Source organism: Abrus precatorius, unplaced genomic scaffold, assembly GCF_003935025.1.
Source record: "Abrus precatorius isolate BTA unplaced genomic scaffold, Abrus_2018 Scaffold8, whole genome shotgun sequence".
Lineage (NCBI taxonomy): Eukaryota > Viridiplantae > Streptophyta > Magnoliopsida > Fabales > Fabaceae > Abrus > Abrus precatorius.
The window spans coordinates 15,668,431-15,690,298 of NW_020874428.1; the positions used below are offsets into that span (position 1 = coordinate 15,668,431).

General features: G+C 26.9%; 1 non-coding gene across 1 annotated transcript; it reads right to left on the reverse strand.

The window, feature by feature from the left end:
• Positions 1 to 15,133: 15,133 nt before the first annotated feature.
• On the reverse strand, positions 15,134 to 15,240 carry LOC113848731. Its single transcript, XR_003501991.1, has one exon. It is a non-coding gene; the product is annotated as a small nucleolar RNA R71 (small nucleolar RNA).
• Positions 15,241 to 21,868: the final 6,628 nt, after the last annotated feature.

Below are 21,868 nucleotides of genomic sequence, written 5' to 3' on the forward strand. Positions count from 1 at the left end.
TTCAACATAATTTAATGATTGTCATTAATAAGGAGTCTTGTTCCATTGCACATTTCTAATATCGAATTAATGTTCCAAAGTAGCATAATTGACATTCATTCTTTGAGTTGCAAGCAATGGAGAGTAAATCCATTAAAATTTAAAATATTCAATAATTTTACAAGATACATAAGCTCTTATTTAATAATTTAATTTGATTTATCACCAATAATTTTAAAAAATTATTAACAAATAAGTAAATATATTTTAATTTATAATTTGTATGATAAAATATTAATTATAAGAGTAGTTATAATAAACTCTATAAGTGTATAATTGAATTATATTAATAAATAAGTAAACAAATATTATCGCAGTTTATAATATTAATACCAATACATGCATGAATAAATTTTTATTATTATTCTCTAATTAAAATAAAGAAGTAAATTAATTTTAAAATATGAAATAATTTTAAATAATTATTTGTTAATGTAATAATAATAGAATTAATAAAATTAAGATAATATTTATTAAGATAATAATAGATTTAATAATATGTTGCATCTTATAAAAGAGTAATAAATAACTAAATAAAATTTTAATTTAAATAATATTATACTGTCATTAAAATATTCATTAGGTCTGTAATTATTTTAAAAATATAAATATAAATTTAATATATACACATTAAAATATTATACCATCATTAAAAAAATAGATATGTTCTAATAATTTTGACGCAGATCCGGTGTATTTGAAATTTGATAATTGCTTTCAGATATAATTTTTGTGTGATGTCCTAATTTCTATCTCTATAGTATAATATTTGATATATCACATAGTCTTACAAAAACAAAAAGTTAATATTTAGTGAACCTGATTTAAATATTTTTTAAAATTAAAAAATTATAATTTTAAGAATATAACATAATAAACATATATTAATAAAAAATATTTGTATTAAATTAATATTTTTATGTATAATACCTGTATTTTGATTTACATATTGGAAATTAACTTTAAGTCCACAAAATGAATAAATTTTTTCATTAGAAAGCATGGTTCTCTGCGTTTGTAATTGAATACTCTCAGTAAAATTTTCAAAAATATTAGAACTTGTATTTCAATTTAAAAATTTTAAATAATCATACAATGAGAATATATAATTCTAATAAATAAATACAATTTGATATGTTAATATAAAGAATATTTTTATAATATTTTAAACATTAATCTCAATCTTTCTTAAATTGTAAGTCTTTCGGTAATTGTAAAAATTTAAACTTCATACTCATCAAATTTTAGAAGTACGTAAAGAAAAATGCTTGTTAACTTTTGAAACAAATGATATATATATATATATATATATATATATATATATATATATAAATTAAATCTAAAATTTGAACTTAATATAGAGTTAAAACTTATATTTTTTTTTTACATATTTGTTCATTACAATATAAAATTATTATATATACAAAACCAACAGTTACTTAAAGTTTTAAATATCAAATCATACTCATTTTCATTGTTATGATATTTAATAATATTTAATTTATTTCAATTATTATAATTAATTAGTTTTAATTTAAAATTTTTGAATTTATCATTATCATTATAACATTTTATGAAAAAATTGCAACAAAATTATTAAGTAAAAATATTGTTAATTTTTTAATTTAAAAAATTAAATTTGTCATCATAATTATTACAATATAAAATATAAATAAAATATTATCTACATTAATAGGTTAAACATACTTATGATAAATTAATTTTTATTAAATTAATTTTTTTTAAAATTAAAATAATAGAAGTAGAGGAAAAAAGAGTAGTTAAAAATTTTTTAATTAAAATTTGGATAGAAACTAAAAGAGAATAATGATTTTCTTTAATATAAAAATTAATTTTTATATCAATTAAAATTACTGATGTTGATATAATATAAAATTTAAACAAATTTTATGTTAAGAACAAACTCAATACATAATATATATATAATAATAAAATAAGATATATATATATATATATATATATAATAAGATAAAATTATTTTATAAAAGATAAAAATATTTGGTGACATTTTTACTTTTCAAATTCTACACAATATTAAAAGTATTTATACAATATTGTAATAAAAATGGTTCAATCTTCTAAATCCTCCATTGTTGCCTTTTGTTCACCATTTTTTGTTTCATTTTTCTCAAGTTGTGATTTAATAGAAAATATAATCTTCTAAATTATTATATGATCTAAGAATTTTGAACAATATATTACAAATTTATAATTTATACATTAATTCCTTCATTCTTTTATCTTACCTTAAGTAATTATTTTTTCTTCAATAGAACTTGTGTGCATGACCACTCTAATCACATATATTCATAAAATAAATAAATTTAGAAAACTAATTGATAAATTAAATACAAATTATATAACAATTTTAGTAAAATTTTACAGCAAAATACCTGTTAAGATGTTATTTTCACAACGAATTTTCAAATCTTCAAAGTTCACAAACTCAAAAATACAGTAAAGAATTATGTTATCATCATTTAATTCCTTAATAACAATTAGTGACATAGAATTACAAAATGAAAGAATTGTTTTCAACAGCAGCAAATCTATCTTTATTCTTTGTCACTGAAAAATACCTCATACTATGGAAGCATGTATGTAATTGTTTTGTAGAAAGAAAAAAATTAATCAATTAGAAAATTTAAAAATAAATTAAGTTAGTTAATTATTATACAACAATATATAAAAATAACATAATTATAATTTATTAAAAATAATAAATTTTTAATCAGAAAAATACAAATACTAATACATTTTTATTAATTAGTACTGTATCAATACTAATTAACTTTTTTTTGTTATATATATTTAGTGTATTTCACAACGGTTATCTATTTATCTTTATTAGAACTTGTTATTCTTTACAAAAGCGTGAAAAACATAAAAGTAAATAATTACTTGTAATGTATTAAAGAAAATAATGATAAATTTGATACAAATTAATCAATTAAAAATAAAATTGAATACATGATTTAAATTATATTAAACTAATAATTTTGTAAGTGTAATTTTTTTAATTCAAAGTATATTTTAATGTTTGAAGTACACAATAAAATATAAATTATATTAAACTAATTTTTAAAATAATTTAAATTAATATCATTTAAATTTTAACATAACTTAAAGTAAATAAACAATGTTATTTTAATTAAAAGGTAACTCAACAAATTTATAGATATTTTTTTCTATTAATTATTTTTATTATGCAAAATATTATAACTTATTTTAACAATTTTAATTTTTTTTTATATATAGTATTTTAATTTATAAAGTTGTCTTTTCATTAGAAATTTAATTTAACAATATATAATATAAAATAATAATTTTGTAAGTGTAAATTTTTTAGTGCAAAAGTAAATTTTAGAATTTAAAATACATATCAAACTATAGATTATTCTAAACTAAATAATAAAATAATTTAAATATATAAATTTGTCTATTCATCAGAAATTTAACTTAACAACATGTAATATAAAACTACTATCGTAGTTTTTTTTTAAATTCAAAGTACATTTTAGTATTTGAAGTACAAATTAAAATATAGATTGTATATATAGTATTTAATAAAATATTTTAAATTAATATCAATTAAAATGTTACTTAAGAAATTTATAGATTTTTTTTACTATTTAACTATTTTCGTTCATTAAGCATAATTTTATTTCACAATGAAATTTTTAAAATTTTTTACATTTAAAAATTTAATAATTTTTTTATCAAGTATCGTGTCATTCACAATAATATTAATATAGCCATTTTTAACATAATATAACCATCATTTTTAATAAATTTTCCTTAATTACAATTTAGCAATTATTATCATCATAATTATTAAATATAAAATATAAATAAAATATTGTCTACATTAATAAGTTATACATAATTATGATATATCAATTTCTATTAAATTAGTTGTAAAAAAATAAAAATAATAGAAGAAGAGAAAAAAATAGTAGTTAAAATTTTTTCAATTAAGATTTAGGTAGAAACTAAAAGAAAAGAATGATTTTATTTAATATAAATATTAATCTTTATATAAATTAAAATTATAGAAGTTGATATAATATAAAGTTTATGAGTCACATATAAAATCTAGGCAAATTTTATGTTAAAAAATAAAGTCAATACATAATAATAATAATAATAATAATAATAATAATAATAATAATAATAATAAAATAAGAGAAATGTATATAATAAGATAACAAAATTATTTTATAAAAAATTTAAATGTTTGATGACATTTTACTTTTCAAATTCTACATAATATTAAAAGTATTTATACAATATTACAATAAAAATTGTTCAATCTTCTAAATCTTCTATTGTTGCCTTTTATTTTTCATTTTTTACTTCATCTTCTTCAAGTTGTAACCTAAAAGAAAATATCAAACATAAATTACTGTATTATCTAAGAAATTTGAACAATACATTACAAATTTATAATTTTTACATTAATTTTCTCTTTCTTTTTAGTTTGTTGTTTCTATGGTTGGAGATATAGGTTTGATACAATCATCTGTTGTTGAATTCAAATCATTAAAAAAAGTCCATTTATCTTCATTGTAACTTGTTGTTCTCCTACAAAAGCATGAAAAATAGTGATAAATTTGATACAAATTAATCAGTTAACAATAAAATTTAATACATGATATCATTTAAAAAAAATACATCTTTATGCTTACTTAAAAAATTAAATTGAAATATATAACACAATTTAGTAAAATAAAATAAAAAAATATCAAACTCAAAAATGCACGTACTTACGTGGGTAGGTAATTCTTAACAGATGACATGATTGCAAAATACAAAAAAAAAAAGATGAGAATAGAAAGAACTGTGAGCAAGTTTTTAAAATTTGTGTAAACATGACTTATATAAATAGAAATAAAGTCCTACTCAGTGATATATAAAAAGTCAAAAAATAAAAAATTACGTGGGTAGGTAATTCTTAACAGCTGACATGATTGCAAAATACAAAGAAAAAGGATGAGAATAGAAAGAACTGTGAGCAAGTTTTTAAAATTTGTGTAAACATGACTTATATAAATAGAGATGAAGTCCTACTCAGTGATATATAAAAAGTCAAAAAATAAAAAATTAATATAATAAAAGTTATTTTTTCATTTGTATGATAGTTTACTTATCTTTTCATTGGAAATTTAATTTAATAATATATAATATAAAACAATAATTAACATTCAAATATTAAATAGAAGTTAAAAACAAAGATACATTTTTATTTATAATTAAAAGATAAATTAAAAACTTCATAAAAAATTTTTAAAAGTATTTTTGTACAATTTAATTAATATTCTTTTTTCTATTTTCAACATTTAACATAGAAAATTTTGAAATTTGTTTAAATTACTTATAATAAATTATAATATTTTTTATTAAATATTATTTACAGTAGTTTTGTTATTGATATTTTTAACATTATATAATTATCAATTCTAATAATTTTTTCTTAAATACAATTCAAAAATAATAAGCATGAATTAATTATGATTATAATTCATAAATTATGCAAATTATGAAAGTAATTTTAAATTATTTTATTTGATCTTAACAATATATAATATAAACTAATAATTAGGTAAGTATAATTTATTTAATTTTAAAGTAAGTTTTAGTTTTTGAAATATATATTAAACTATATATTATATTAAAATAATTAATAAAATAATTTAAATTTGTAAACTTGTCTTTTCATTAGATATTTATTTTAATAATATATATTATAAGTTAATAATTTGATAAATGTAGTATTTTTAAACTAAATTACAATTTAGTATTGTTAAAAAATATTAAAATATGGATTATATTAAAATATTTAATAAAATAATTTAAACATGTAAAATTGTATTTTCTTTAGAAATTTAATTTAACAATATATAATATAAATAAATAATTTTCTAAATATGTATTTTTTATTCAAATTACATTTTAATATTTGAAGATTATTTTAATGAATTAATAAAATAATTTAAATATGCAAATTTTTTTATTATAAATTTAATTTAACAATATATACTATAAACTAATAATTTTGTAAGTTTAATTTTTTTAATTTAAAATATATTTTAGTGTTTGAAGTACATAATAAAATATAGATTATATTAAAATAAAATAATAATTTTAATTCATAAATTATGAAAAATATTATAATTAATTTTAATAACGGTAATTTAAGCTAATTTATAGTATAAATATTTATGTTGCCGTTCGTAACATAATATAACTATCAATATTAATAAATATTATTTAAATGTAATTAAAACATAATAAGTGTGATAAAATATAATTTTAATTCATAAGTTATACATTTTGATTTTTTTTGCACAGAGTAATAAGTAAGTAGAGTTAATGCGAATGACTTTATACATTCTGAATTTTAAGGTATAGAGTAATAAATAAATGAAGTTATATTTCAAAATTTAATACACTCAGTAATAAATAGGTGAAGTCAATTTTACATATATATATAGATTTATTAGAGGAATTATATCTAAAGCTCCAAACTAAACAAGAACTCTACAGAAAAAAGAAATGCTAAAGATCATTCCAAAAGAACTTTCCAATATCGTTTATAAAAAAGTTTATCATTAGCCATCTAAAATCTTGACAATGACCACAGTTGGCACCATATTTCCCTTGCAAAACCAATCAATTTCTTTGTCTAAGCTCTTGAGCAGAGTTGATATTCCTTACACAAAAGAGAGAAGATACAACCATGTAAAACCAAGTGAGTTGCTATCCAATAGTCAATTTCAATCTGGACTATCTTAAAATGCTTATTTCAAGCTATTTGGAGAGCCAAAAGACTAGTCCTTAACAACCATAATTATAAAAAATGATCCAAAATTCTTAACAAAGCTATATAGCAACCGATAGAAAATTAAGTATTAATATTCTTTATTGACAAGCCTCTTTATGCTCTTTCTTAGACAACTAAAATTTAGAAATGGTATACAATAAAGATGAATGATAGTTAAAAATATTTTTGAAATTTTAATAAAGTGTTTAACAATAAAAAAAAAAACATACTCTTTAAAAATAAATGAAAAATAGTGTATCAACATGAGAGCGTAACAATAATGGCTTGAGTCTCTATTTTTATCTATACACAAACCTCTGTATAGATCTTGAGAGTGATGAATGTCATGAGTAAAGTCTTGGAAATGAATGTTCTATGTAACATTTAATACTTAGAGATGTTTTAAAATTATTATTGACACATAATGTTCTCTTTTAATTAACATGTATTTTTTAAGAAAATCTCATACTTTCTATGACAATCTATCACTCTTTTAAATATGTACATTGCTTTAAAGTAAAATGTCTTTTTTGTAATTTATTTATTTTTATTAGAAGTAACACTATTTCATTATACATATTTTAAAGTAGTCACTTGTAAAGTAAAATAATATGATTATTAAAGATAACTTTAAAGAGCAATGAGTAACTATTCTCTAAAAGTGACTTTAGAGAATGATTAGTATATACTATATGAAGTGTGACTTTAGAAAGTAGTTACATATTAACCACTCTTTAGAGAGCAGTTATGTTCCAACCACTTTTATATGGTAGAATTTTAAGAAACTCTAACAACTTCTAGCTTATAAATCCACTTAAGAATGAAACATCACTTAACTCACAGTGCCACAAATGTGTCTTTTTCTTCATCTTCTCTACACTAACAAAGTTGCCACATTTCATAACTCATCTTTTTTCGCTAACAAAGTTACCTTCTTCCACAATTGTAGATACCTTTTTCACATTTCTCTCTTCATTTATTTATTCATTTTTTCTTTCTCTTTCTATTAGCAGTGAAACATCTTTTTACCTTGATTTTTTTTTCTGTTTAACAATGTTTCATCCATTTAAATGTAGACTATTTAGTTAATATAACATATAGTCTCAAGTTTCAATGAGACAAAGAATTGGTTTTGATTTATGATAAAAACTGGCAAAGAAAAAATTTTGAATTTTAATTATACAAACTCGACTTTAACTTTAACAATAAATTTTTGTTTGTAATAGAAAACTCACGAGAAAAGAAATTTCAAATTTCAGATTCAGTTTGAATCATAAATCTGAAATTTAAAATTTCTTCCTTTGTGAGGTTTTTGTATTACAAACCAAAATTAACTTATTGTTAAGTTTAAGCTTAAATTTATACGTCTGAAATTTAAAATTTCTTCATTTGTTAATTTTTTTATCACAAACCAAAACCAATTCTTTGTTTCATTGAAACTTGAGTTTGTATGTTGTATTAACCAAATAGTCTATATCTAAATAAATGAAACACCGATAAATAAGAATAAAAGGATCAAAATAATAAGAGGTTTCATTATTAATAGAGAGAAAGAAAGAAAGAATAAAGAAAGAAGTGTGAGAAAAGTACCTACAGATGTGGAAGGAGCTAACTTTGTTGGCGTAGAGAAGATAAAGAAGATGAAAAAGAAGAGATTTATGGAGCTGTTATGAGTTGAGTGGCGCTTCATCCTTACATGGATTTATAAATTAGAAGTTGTTAGGAATTTTTAAAAATTTAATTTATGAGAGCAGTTAATACATAACCACTCTCCAAAACTAACTTTAGAAAGCAGTTATATTATTTTGCTTTGCAAGTGACTCCTTAAAAAAAATGTAAAATGACTTAATTATCATTTAAATACAATGCTACATATAATCACAAATTGTCATAATTTTCATATATACAACTAAATTTCATATAATATATCACAATCATATATATAATGCTTTAACAGTATAAAAGAACTATTAAATTAAATAAACCAAACACTTGGATTCTTAAATTTCTCCATCTCATAATAAAAAATGTTATTACATAGCAAAATTCATTTTTTTTTCTCACTCATAATTTGGTTTGCTCATTCTATTTAACATAAGTAATATGACAAATAATTTCTGTAGTTGATATACTGATTAAATTTCACCTGTCTTTTATTCTATTGACACTTTTTATCATCACATAAAAGTCCCAATAAATAACATGTTTCTTGGAAAAAATTAAGTGTAACTTCATTAACTATTTTGATACTATCATAGTCAAAACCAACATGTTGCATTATTAAAAGTAATCGCAAGTAATAAAACTCGATTGTGCGTGTAAGGGATATAATGAAGCCTATCAATGAAAAAAAACTTGCTTTTTGGGCTACCATTTCACATTTTCCTTATTAAAAACAAACTTGTTTGGAGATTCTACATAAGTTAGCTCTCTAGCCTTTGGGTACTCCTTATTTGCTTGCATCCAAGCTAAGAACAGTGTCTTTATCTTTATTTAGATTAAGAACATCTTTTATTCTTTCATCATCTCTAAAAAAATAGTTTCATAATTCAGTAAATGACAATTTAATCTTTGTATTGCAGCCATCTTTCATGAATATCAAATGTCAAAATCCTCCAGACAACTTTACACAAAGAAAGATATCTACCATAAAAAAATTGTTTGATTTCATTAACAAAAAGCACACTTCTTTAGTTTTTAGATTTATTGGATATTTTCAATGTAACTTTATCATAATCTTTGTTTACATATTTGAATAGATACTTAATAACATTTGACTTATTATGACACTCTATGTTGATATGTGTTTGATACCTCATTAAAAGGATTGGACTGTAAGGAATAATATTCCTATTATCTAGTTCAACTCATTTTGTTGTTGAAATTCCACAATTCCTCCTTCTATAGAAATAACAATATGATTATGATTTTTTTTAGAAAATATTTAGTGTATAGTAAATTCATATAGAAGGCAAGTAAATATTGAAAGTAGCGTCTATAGTGAATTCTTTACCCAAAAGAAAAAAAGAATTGAGAGAATAATGATAAGATAAACATATTTTAGCAGTGATATTTAATGTATAATCCTTACACATAAATATATTGTAGTAGTAAATAGTAAATATAAAATAATATCTTCAAGCAAATGAAAAATAAATAATTAATAAATAATTGCTTTAGGAATATTATACAACTCAGAACAAATGAATACAAAGTAATAAAGAAAAAAGAAAGAAAAAGGTTGAACTAAGGAAAAAGCCATAAATAAAGGAAGATAAGATCAAATGTAGCATCCATAGTAAATTCTTTATACAAATACAAAAAAGTAGGAAGTAGGGGTTATATATACATATTTTAGGAGTGAATGTTAGACGTATCATCCTTACACACAAACGTATTATCACAGTAAATACTAAATATAAAATAATGTTAAAAGCAAGCAAAAGTAAATAAACATCCACTAGTTAGAGATATAATGATGCAGGCACATCTAATGAAAAGGGTGGTAAAGGAAAGAAAATGATTGGCATATCACGTGTGTAGGATGATTAGAAAACCTATCAAATTTTTAATTAGGCTATTTAGAAATATTCTCCCATACTGATTTGTGCATGTGAATTACGTGTGATGTGTAGGCCTTTTTATCATCCAGTAGTTAGAGATATAATGATGCAGGCACAACTAATGAAAATGGTGGTAAAGGAAAGGAAATGATTGGCATATCACGTGTGTAGGATGGTTAGGAAACCTACCAATTTTTAATTAGGCTATTTAGAAATATTCTTCCATATTGATTTGTGCATGTGAATTAGGTGTGATGTGTATGACTTTTTATCAGCTTTTTGTTAGAGAATTTCCTATAAATATAATTATTGAAGAATGAATGGAAAAAATAAAAAAAAAAGTCATCAGTATCCTTCCTTCTATTTTCTTTTATTCCCTTTTTCTCTCTCTCCCTCTTTTTTTCTCTCTACTCTCATTCTCTACCTTTCCTTATTATTATATCATTGGTGTTTTCATTGGGCTTGCTCTATGACTGAAGGCATGCATACTCATTCTAAAGCCATTAAAGATGCTCTCACCAAACTCATCGACCAACATAGCTCCACCTCCACCAACTTTCCACCCTATTCGATCAACTCCTTTCCTATACCATTGTTATTAACCAACTCTCTGAAACTTGTCAAACAATCCAAAAAATTTCCAAACCCAACAGGCTGTACTTCATGATCTCCTTTTAAAGTAAAACCATCTTGAAAAACAAAAACCTCTCGTACCCTTCCCTGCTCTCACCAATTCTTCCACTGATTGTACCCTCTGCCATCCCAAACTTGAAATTTTCCTTTTTGATAGTGACGGTGTTCTGGAATGGCTCTTTCAAAATGAGCATTTCTTTGAATACCACCAAACTCTCAACGATTACTCTAGATTGCTTCTTTTTACATGACTGAGGTAGAGTTACAGTGGTTCATGTGGATGCATTCCATGAGCTATTGCCCACTTGGGAGTCCTTCTCCTCTGATCTCATCGGTCGATTGACCTGTCCTCTTTCCAAAATTATGAGGCTCATCTCTATAAGCTTTGCTAAACAACCACTGTTACCCCCTTTATGACTGAGTTTGAGAGCATTTCCAACTGCATCTTGGGGCTTTATAACGAGAATATCTTAAACTGCTTTATTTCCAGTCTCAAAGAAGAAAGCACACGTGAGCTGCTTCTTTTGAAATTGCAAAGCCTTGCAGATGTGGTGGGAAGGGCCAAGTTGGTTGAGGATAAAATCGTAGCGTCACGCGCTTCTTTTCACATAATTCCTTTCCTTGATCTCCTCCATTCCATAAGTCAGCGAGCTCTTTTGTCACTTTCCAACCTCCTTAGCCATCGCCACTATTGATCAGGTGTTCATCCCTGGAGGAAATGGCAGAATGCTGGTCAAAGAACCTTTACTTCAACTATGACGAGAAATTCATTACTGGTCTATGCCACAAATTGGTTTAATTTCTCTGCCTTTTGGCTGACATTGATGACCTACCTTCACTAGCGAATTTTGCTCATTGTACAATGGAGGATCAACCTGACCTAGAGACACCAGATTCAGAGCCCATACCTATGTCGATCTCTTTCCATGCAATAACAGGACAATTCATTCTGTCGACCCTAAAGATATTTGGCCGGGTCAATGGGTACCCGGTTACAATTATCATTGATAAAGGATCTACCCATAACTTCATCCAAAACCAGTTAGTCTCTCTTTTGGGCCTCATCACCCAATCATCCCTTCATCTCAAATTCACTATAGGCAATGGGGATTCATTGGGCTGCGTGGGTCCTTGCACCAATGTCACCATCAATATGGGCCTTGAAACTTTTGTGGTGGACTTGCTCATATTACCAATCTATGGGACTGACTTGGTTCTTGCAGTTTAATGGCTAGCAGAATTGGGGCTCGTTCTCTTTGACTATAAAGCTCTTTACATATAGTTCTAATATAAGGGTGCGTCCATGTCTATTTGGAAAGGCATACACATATGATAAATCCACATTTTACTAGTATTTTAGTTCAGTTTTTAGTAGTTGTTAAGTAGTAAAGTTGATTAGTAAAGCTGAAAATCACATAAAAATGCTTAAATATTGAATGTTCCTTGAGTAGTTTAGTTGTTTTAGATTTTATCCAATTTTTTATATAATTTGCTGATTAGAATGAATTTTTGTAGAAAATTTGAACTAGAAGTTATGAGGCTAAGAATCAAAGGAAGAAAATAGAAAAAAATGGACAAATTAGACTTGAAGAGTGAAGAATCAAATAATAAATTCTGAAAGTTATCACTCTCGGCGCATAAAGTGACAACTCTGGAGTGGACTCAGCAAAATGGAGTGAAAGTGTTCACTCTAAGCACTCAAAATGAACACTTCAAAGCCTTAGTCCAGAAGAAGAAGTGAAAGTGTTCACTCTAAGCATTCAAAGTGAACACTGCAGAGGCAAAAATTTAAGTGAAGACTGCGCGTAAACACTTTGAATACTCAAAGTGTAGACGCACAAGCTTATTTTACATAAGAAGGTTGCGTGATAACACTTTGAGTGTTCAAAGTGAACACACGCATCAACATGAGCTGGACACTACCACTTTCTACACATAAAGTGTTCACTTTAAAGAAACTTTAGCTTGAAGAAGGTTACGTATGTTCACTCTATGAGTTTAAAGTGAACACACGTATGCAAAACTTGGGAAAACCACATAAAGTGTTCATTCTAAGCATTCATAGTGATCACTTAAGCCTATGAATGTTCCAGAAGACCTTCTACGTGTTTACTTTAAGTTTTCAAAGTGAACACGTCAAAAAGGCAGGAAAAATTATAAATACAAATTCAATTCAGAAATTGAGAATCTTTTGTCATTTTTCTTTTCTATTCATTTTCTCATCTTGAGAGAGTCTAAGAAAGAGATTGGGGACAAACATCAAGCTTCACATCTTGAGGACTTAGATTGAAGATGTTTCTCTGCTTATCTCCTTCTTCTTTTCTTTCTCTTCTCATGTTGTAATGACTTTCTAAACTATTTGTAGTTAGAGATTTATAGATTTGAAATGAAAATTGAAGTATTAATTTGATTGTGGATCTGAACCTTGAGTATTTGATTAGATTGAGTAGTTAATCCTGTTAATAAAATAATTTTTGAATGAGAATTCAATTAATTAAGTAAAGAGGAACTTTTATCAATGGAAGTTGGATTTGTTTCTCAAATCTGAATTAGCTACCAAGATTCATGATTTCTTAGGGATAAGCTATTATAATCTTGCAATCCTATGGTTTCTAATTCTTAAGACAACATTTAATTGAATTACACCAAAGGGATTAGGGTGATTAAGTTGAATGTTAGGATCATTGAGTTAAGGAATTAACCTTTGATTAATGTTTTAGTGAAACTTATTATCAACCAATTTAAATGCTTGAATGTTCAGAATATGTTGAGTTAATACTGAAGTTTTGTTGAAGTAATTTTCTAACTCTCATTCATACATTTCATTTCAATATAAAATTGGTGGTTATATTCTGTTACAATTTCTATCTTTCTGCATTTGTTAATTTTGATTCTGAATGTTACAAAATCCAATTGAAACATGTTTGGCTCAGCTAGTTGTTGAATTGTGGAGTGATAATTGAGAAAACCAATCCCTGAGGAAGATACTTGGGACTTAACTTTTATTCCAAAAATTTTAACTTGCTACAACTACACCAGTATACTTGCTAGTTGGTTTACTTTTCTGAGTATATCTAGTAACAAGTTTTTGGCACCGTTGCCAAAGATTAGTTATTTTCAATATTAATAGTAGCAAAGAGACAATTAGATTGAGCTTTTGTTTTCTGTTTCTTATAATTTTGTTCTGCATCTTGTTCTGTATGTTGTTCTAAAGTTAAATTCTTCAGTGTTCATTCTTCTTATATTAGTTCTACATAATTCTTTTTGTAATACTACACACTTGTTTTGATTGTTCCTGTATATTCCATTATATTTCTGTATCGTATTTTGTTTTGTATAAATATCTATACTTTATTTTACTTTACTTACTTAATTCTTCTTTAGAATATTTTGCTGTAAAAGCTTTTTGCATTACGTGAATTTTTTAACTGATCACTTTCAAGTTGTGTTTCTTTGTGTTTTATGCGAGGTAAAAATAAAAACAAGGCTACTCTTGTATTTGATCCAGACATTGACAGAACAGAACATTAAGAAGATTAAGAAATAAGATAAGAGCAGAAAATTTAGCAAACAAGGACCAAGAGCTTGAATCTACACCTTTCCTACAGAAATCTGTTGATTTTCAATTTACTCCTCTTCCACAGCAAACACCTTAGGAGACCAGAATGCCAGATCCAAATAGGATGAGAACTCTAGGAGATTATGCTATACTGAATATGCAAGAATACAATTCTTCAATAGTCAGACCTACTATCCAAGCCAATCACTTTGAAATTAAGCCAACTTTACTCCATTTGGTATAGTAAGATTAGTTTTCTGGTGGAATTTGTGGTGATTCTAACTTGCATATCTCTAATTTTTTTTTGTAGTTATTTGACATGACGCAATAAAGATAAATGGAGTAAGTGAAGATGTTATAAGGTTAAGGCTATTTCCATTTTCCTTGAGAGATAAGGCCAAGTGTTGGTTGTAAGCACAACCTCAAGGGAGCATTACCACATGGATAGACCTTGTGAAAAAATTCATAACTAAATATTTTCCATCAAAAGTTGCCAAACTTAGAGGAGAAATTACATCTTTTGTGCAGTAGGAAGGAGAATCACTTTATGAAGCATGAGAAAGGTATAAAGAATTGTTGAGAAGATGTCCTCACCATTGTATTCTTGAGTGGATGCAGCTGGAAACATTCTATAATGGGATGAATGCAACAACTAGAATCATGGTAAATGCAGCTACAAGAGGCTCTGTAAACACCAAATCTTTAGAAAAAGGCTCAAAGGATTATTGAGATGATGGCTTCCTCTATGTATCATAATTCTAATTCAAGACATTTTGGAAGAAACAGTGGATATGAAGCCAAAGCCATAGAAACCTTTCTTGCCTAGAATCAACTGCAAAACCAGTTATTTTCTAAGCAAATTGCAGCTCTAACTCAGCAGATAAGCAATTTACAAGTTGGACATGTACAATACACTCAATTAATCTATGATTTCTGTGGTGGAAATCATACTAATGGTACATGTGATACACCTACACTAGAGCTACAGGAGTAGGTCAACTACATTGGAAACTATCAAAGGAAGCAACCATCTTTTCCTCATGGATTTCAATAACCCACCAACAGAAATCAACAGTTTTATAAATGAAATTCCCAAAATCCTACTATAAAGAATACTAACTCATCTATTCCTTTTTTAAGTGCAGTAACTTCACAACAACAACAATTCTTTCAAGGCAATTCTTTTGCTCAACCTCAAAGGAATTATAATTTTTCAAAACCTATGACTAAGAGGATGAGTGAAATGGAAGAAACTATGCTGCAATTTATGAAGGTTACACAAACTAGCTTTAAAAATTAAGAAGCATCAATGAGGAAGTTAGAAACTCAGATTGGATAATTAGCTGAACAATTGGCTAATAGAGATTAATGTAGATTTCCTAGTAACACAGTGGTTAATCCTAAAGAATAGTGTCAAGTTGTGATTACTAGAAGTGGAGCTGTGGTGACCAACCCAAAACCTGCAAAGAAGAGAGTTAACAAACCTACAGAAGAGAAGAAATTAAATACAAATCTGCAAGAAGGGAATTTCACATTGTTGAGAAGAGAAAATTCAGAAAAAGAATCATCTCCTAAGCCTAAAAGAAGAAAAAAGACATAATTATTTGAGGAATATTGTAAGCCTATAGATGAAGAAAAACACAAGAGACTTCCTTATCCTCAAAAGGTGCAGCATCCAAAACAAGAGAACCAATTTGAGAGATTCCTTGATGTATTCAAGAAGTTACAAATAAACATTTCTTTTGTTGAGGCATTGGAGCAAATGCTATCCTATGCCAAGTTTGTGAAGGAACTATTATCAAAGAAAAAGAAATTAGAAAATGATAAAATAGTACCTCTCACAGAAGAATGTAGTGCTATCTTGAAGAGAAAACTCCCTCAAAACTGAAAGACCCTGGCTTTTTTAGTATTCCATTTTTTTTAGAGAATTGCATTGTAGGGAGAGCTTTTTGTGACCTAGGAGCAAGCATCAATCTTATGCCCCTAACTATAATGAGAAAGCTTAGAATTGAAGAGGTCAAACTAACTAGAATTACTCTACAACTTGTGAACAGATCATACACTTATCTCTATAGAGTTGTGGAAGACTTATTGGTTAAAGTTGACAAATTCATCTTCCCTGTAGACTTTGTCATTCTAGACATGGAGGTTGATGCAAATATTTCACTCATATTGGACAGATCCTTCCTAGCCATAGGGAGAGCTCATGCTGAGAGTGCATGATGAAAATGTGAAATTTAATGTTTTTGAAGCACTAAGTATCTTAGTGATGATAGCATATGTATGAGAGTTGATGTATTATATTCTCTTATTACTCCTTTTTATTTTGATAAATCTAATGAAATTTTTATGTTGAGATAAACTATAGTTGTTGGTAGTTTCTAATCTGTTATTAACAAGGAAGAATATCTTATGGAGTATGTGTAACAATTGAAGCTTAGCCAGTTCTTTCCCCTATAGAAAAATTAGTAAAAGAAAAACTAAAAGAGGAAGTAAAAGAAGAGGATACTTAGAAATTGAAGCTTAGACAGTTACCCTCTCATTTGAGATATGCATATTTGGACCAAAATCATGAAAATTAAGTCATCATTAGCAATGATCTCAAGGAAAAAGAGGAGAAAAAATTACTAAGAATTTTGAGAGCTCACAAGTCAACAATTGGATGGAGTATATCATACTTGAAAGACATTAACCCAGCTTTCTACAAACATAGAATTCTGTTTGAGGAAAACTTTAAGCCTATTATATAGCCTCAAAGAAGACTAAATCCTTCTATGAAAGAAGTGGTAAGAAAGGAGGTTATGAAATTATTGGATGCTAGAATCATATATTCAATCTCAAACAACAGTTGGGTTAGTCTAGTTCAAGTGGTACCTAAGAAAGGGGGAATGACTATGGTACCACATGAAAAGAATGAATTAATACCTATAAGAACAGTTACGAGCTGAAAAATGTGTATAGACTATAGGAAGTTGAATGAGGCGACCAGAAAAGATCACTTTCCATTACTTTTTGCAGATCAAATGTTGGAGAGGATGGCTGGTCATCCATGCTACTACTTTCTTGATGGTTACTTTGGTTACGACCAAATTGGTGTGGATCCAATTGACCAAGAAAAAATTGCATTCAATTGTCTATTTGGAATATTTACATATAAAAGGATGCCTTTTGGGCTTTGTAACGCTCTTGCCACCTTGCAAAGGTGCATGCTTTCTATTTTTTTTTTATCTAATTGAGAAAATCATTAAAGTATTTATGAATGATTTTTCTGTATTTGAAGATTTATTTGATAACTGTCTAGATAAGTTGTCTATTATTTTGCAGAGATACCAGGACACTAACCTTGTCCTTAATTGGGAGAAATGCTACTTTATGGTCTAAGAAAGGATAGTCCTGGGCCATAAGATTTCTGCAAACGGGATGGAGGTTGACCAAGCTAAGATAGAAGTGATTAGTAAATTGCCTTCACCTGTAAATGTTAAAGGGATTAGAAGCTTTTTAGGCCATGCTGAATTTTATATCTGTTTTATTAAAGATTTCTATAAATTTTCTAAACCCGTTAGTAACTTGTTAGTCAAAGATTTTGTGTTTAATTTTGATGAATCTTGTTTGAATTCATTTACAGTTTTGAAAGAAAAACTAATCTCAGCTCTTGTTTTACTGAAACCTTATTAGGCTTTATCTTTTGAGTTAATGTGTGATGCAAGTGATAATGCAGTATGAGTCGTATTATGATAGAAAAAAGATAAAAAAAACTACATGTAATTTACTATGCTAACAAGGGTCTCAATTCTGAACAAATCAATTACACTACTACTGAAAAAAATCTGTTAGCCATAATATTTGGTTTTGATCAGTTCATACAGTATTTGGTTAGATCTAAGATGATAGTGTTTACTGATCATTTTGCTTTGAAATATCTATTGTCTAAATAACATTCCAAACCAAGACTGCTGAGATGGATCTTGCTACTTTAGGAATTTGAGTTGGAAATAAAGGATAAAAAAGGAAAAGATAATGGAGTTACATACCATTTACCCAGAATTTCCCTAGAAACTTTAAAACCAAATTGTCTAGACATCAATGAAGAGTTTCTTGATGAAAGGTTGCTAGCTATGGAAAAATTACCTTGGTTTGCTGATATGGCAAACTTTAAGGCTACTCAGCATATTTCAAAAAGGATGGTTGGCAACAAACAAAGGATGAAACTCCTTCATGACAGCAAGTTTTATATATGGGAGGAGCCATTCCTATTCAAGATTGGGGTAGATGGACTGATCAGAAGATGCATTCCCACAGAAGAATAAGTTAATATCTTGTGGTATTGCCATAATTCAGACTATGAAGGCCATTATAGAGGCTTTAGGACTACTGCCAAGGTCTTCCAAGCAGGCTTTTTCTACCCTACGTTGTTCAGAGATGCAAAGGCTTATATGGATAATTGTGATAAGTGTCAAAGGGTAGGCAACATTTCTCAAAGTCATGAGATGCCCTTGACCAACATCCTGGAAGTGGGGTTTTTTGATATTTGGAGAATAGACTTTATAGGACCCTTCCCTATGTCTTTCTCTTATGAGTACATTCTAGTGGCAATAGATTATGTGTCTAAATGGGTGGAAGCTATACCAACTAGAACAAATGATGCTAAAGTGATGATTTCATTCATAAAAAAGAACATATTTGCCAGATTTGGTGTACCAAGAGTATTAATCAGTGATGAAGGAACACACTTTTGCAACAAGTATGTTGAATCTGTTCTGGAGAAGTCTGGAGTTAAACACAAAGTAGCAACTCCCTACCACTCTCAAACCAGTGGGCAGATTGAAATCTCTAATAGGAAAATCAAGAAAATTCTAGAAAAAGTGGTCAATAGCTCAAAAAAAGACTGGTCAAGGAAGCTAGACAACTCTTTATGGGCTTATAGGATTACATTTAAAACAACAATTGGTATGTCACCATATCAATTAGTGTTACCAATTGGTGTTTGGTAAAGTATGCTATCTGCCTGTAGAGCTTAAACATAAGGCATATTGGACCACTAAATGGTTAAATTTTGATTTTACCAATGTTGGAGAAAGAAGGATGCTTCAATTACATGAGCTAGAAGAATAAGACAAATTGCATATGAGAATGCAAAACTTTATAAGGAGAGGACTAAAAAAATACATGATAGATTCATCTTGCAGAGAGAATTTAAACCAAGACAACTGGTCCTGTTATTCAACTTAAGATTAAAATTATTTCCAGGAAAGCTCAAGTCAAGATGGTCAAGACCTTCTATTGTAAAAAAGGTATCTCCCTTTGGTGCGGTGTTAATTGAAAACCAGAAGGAAGGGAGAGAATTTATAGTCAATGGCCAAAGACTCAAAATTTATCATAGAAGAGAAGTCCACAAAAATATTTCTTGCATTAAATTGGCTTCTCAAGATTAAGAAACATGTAACGTCAAGCTAGTGACATTATAAGAGCACTTTGTGAGAGGGAACTCATATTTCTGAACCTTTTTCTTTTCTTTATTGAAATTTAAATTCTGATTTTGAACTTTTGTATAACTTTAAATTTTATCTCTACACATTTTTTATTTTTGTTTTAGACAATTCTGCATAATCTCAATTCTGTGTTGAAGGTATCATTAAAAAGCAAAGGATGCACAAAGTAAGGAGGTCTAAGTTTAAAGGAGGTTGGGTGTTGAAGTGTTCACTAGTTTTATGCAGAGGAAAAGCACAGAAGTTGTATAAATGAAGTTCTTCACTAAAGTGTTCACTTTGTACGCTTAAAATGAACACGCAGATGCTCAGAAGTGAAATTCCCCTCTAGAGTTAACACTTTGTAGCTAAACACAATTCCTAAGATAAAGTAATCCATTGTAACACTTTGAGCATTCAAAGTGAACATGTGCAACAGTGGAAGGCTGGACGTTATCATTTTGTCCATACAAAGTGATAACGCGCAAAAGATTATCAGTTAAAAGAAGGGACATTAGTCTTTGAAGTGTTCACTTTGAGCATTTAAAGTGAACACATGCATTTCACTTCCATACATAAGCCTCTAAAGTGTTTACTTTGTTCATTTAAAGTGAATACGCACAAACTGAATTTCATTAAATCTCTTCATCATGTTCATAGTTTTTACACACAGTGATCATGTGCTCTGTGTAACTATTTAAAGCATTCAAAGTGAAAAAGCACCTTAACCTTAAAAACCTAGATTTTTCTCTCAATTCTAATTCTGAAAACTTTGTGCTAATCATTTCTTACTTTTTGCATCTTGATTAAGTGGAATTCTAACCTATTGCAAGTAAGATTACATATTCTCTGCACTTCAATTCAGATAATTCTTTCTACAATTTTGTAATTTCTTATTAGGGTCCTTTGAAAGAAAAATTGGGGTAAAATGCGAATATGAATTTAGCAGTTATTTTCTGAGTTTATTGATCTAGATGAGTAATTGAAGGATAATGGGGTTGATTACATGTTGAAATTCATCTTTTCATTTGGGATTCACAACTGTATTAGGGCTTTTGCATGAATACCTTGTTATGTAAATAACATGAACATGCAGTTCTATTTTTGAATTTTCCTATAGGATTTTGCTGCATTTTACTGATGGATATTGATAAGAATAAATTCTGCACAATTTTAAAATTTTTTTGACATTTGTTTGTGAAGAATATATTACTAATTGTGAAATTTTGTTAATATTAATGTGATTCTATTGCTGTGGTAAAATGATCATGACATTGTGGTCTACTAATACAACTGCATTGTATTTTAATGACTTGTAACTCACATGTTCTATAACTAAAAATTGAATTGAATTGCATTCTAAATAACAATTAAACTGCATGACTATATTGCATATGTTTCCTTGAGACCTGAATTACTATATTAGATAGTAGGAAAGATCTAACAAAATTATGCAATATGATGGGATATTTGTGTTTCGTGAACTTTGTTTATATATACTAAGAACTTGCTGATACTTTGCTGATTGAACACACCTATGCTGATGAATGATACATAATGCCTTTGAAACTACTCAGTTGTATTCTAAGTTTGAGGAACTATGGTACATTTTTGTTTGGCTTTTTAGTACAACATCAGCAAGGCATGAATCGACAAATTCATATACTGAATTTTGTTTCAACACTAACCAAATGGCAAGCACTCTAAGAGAAACTTCTAAGACCAAAAGGGGTAGATTTGTAAGAGCTTTTTCATCCAAGCCTAC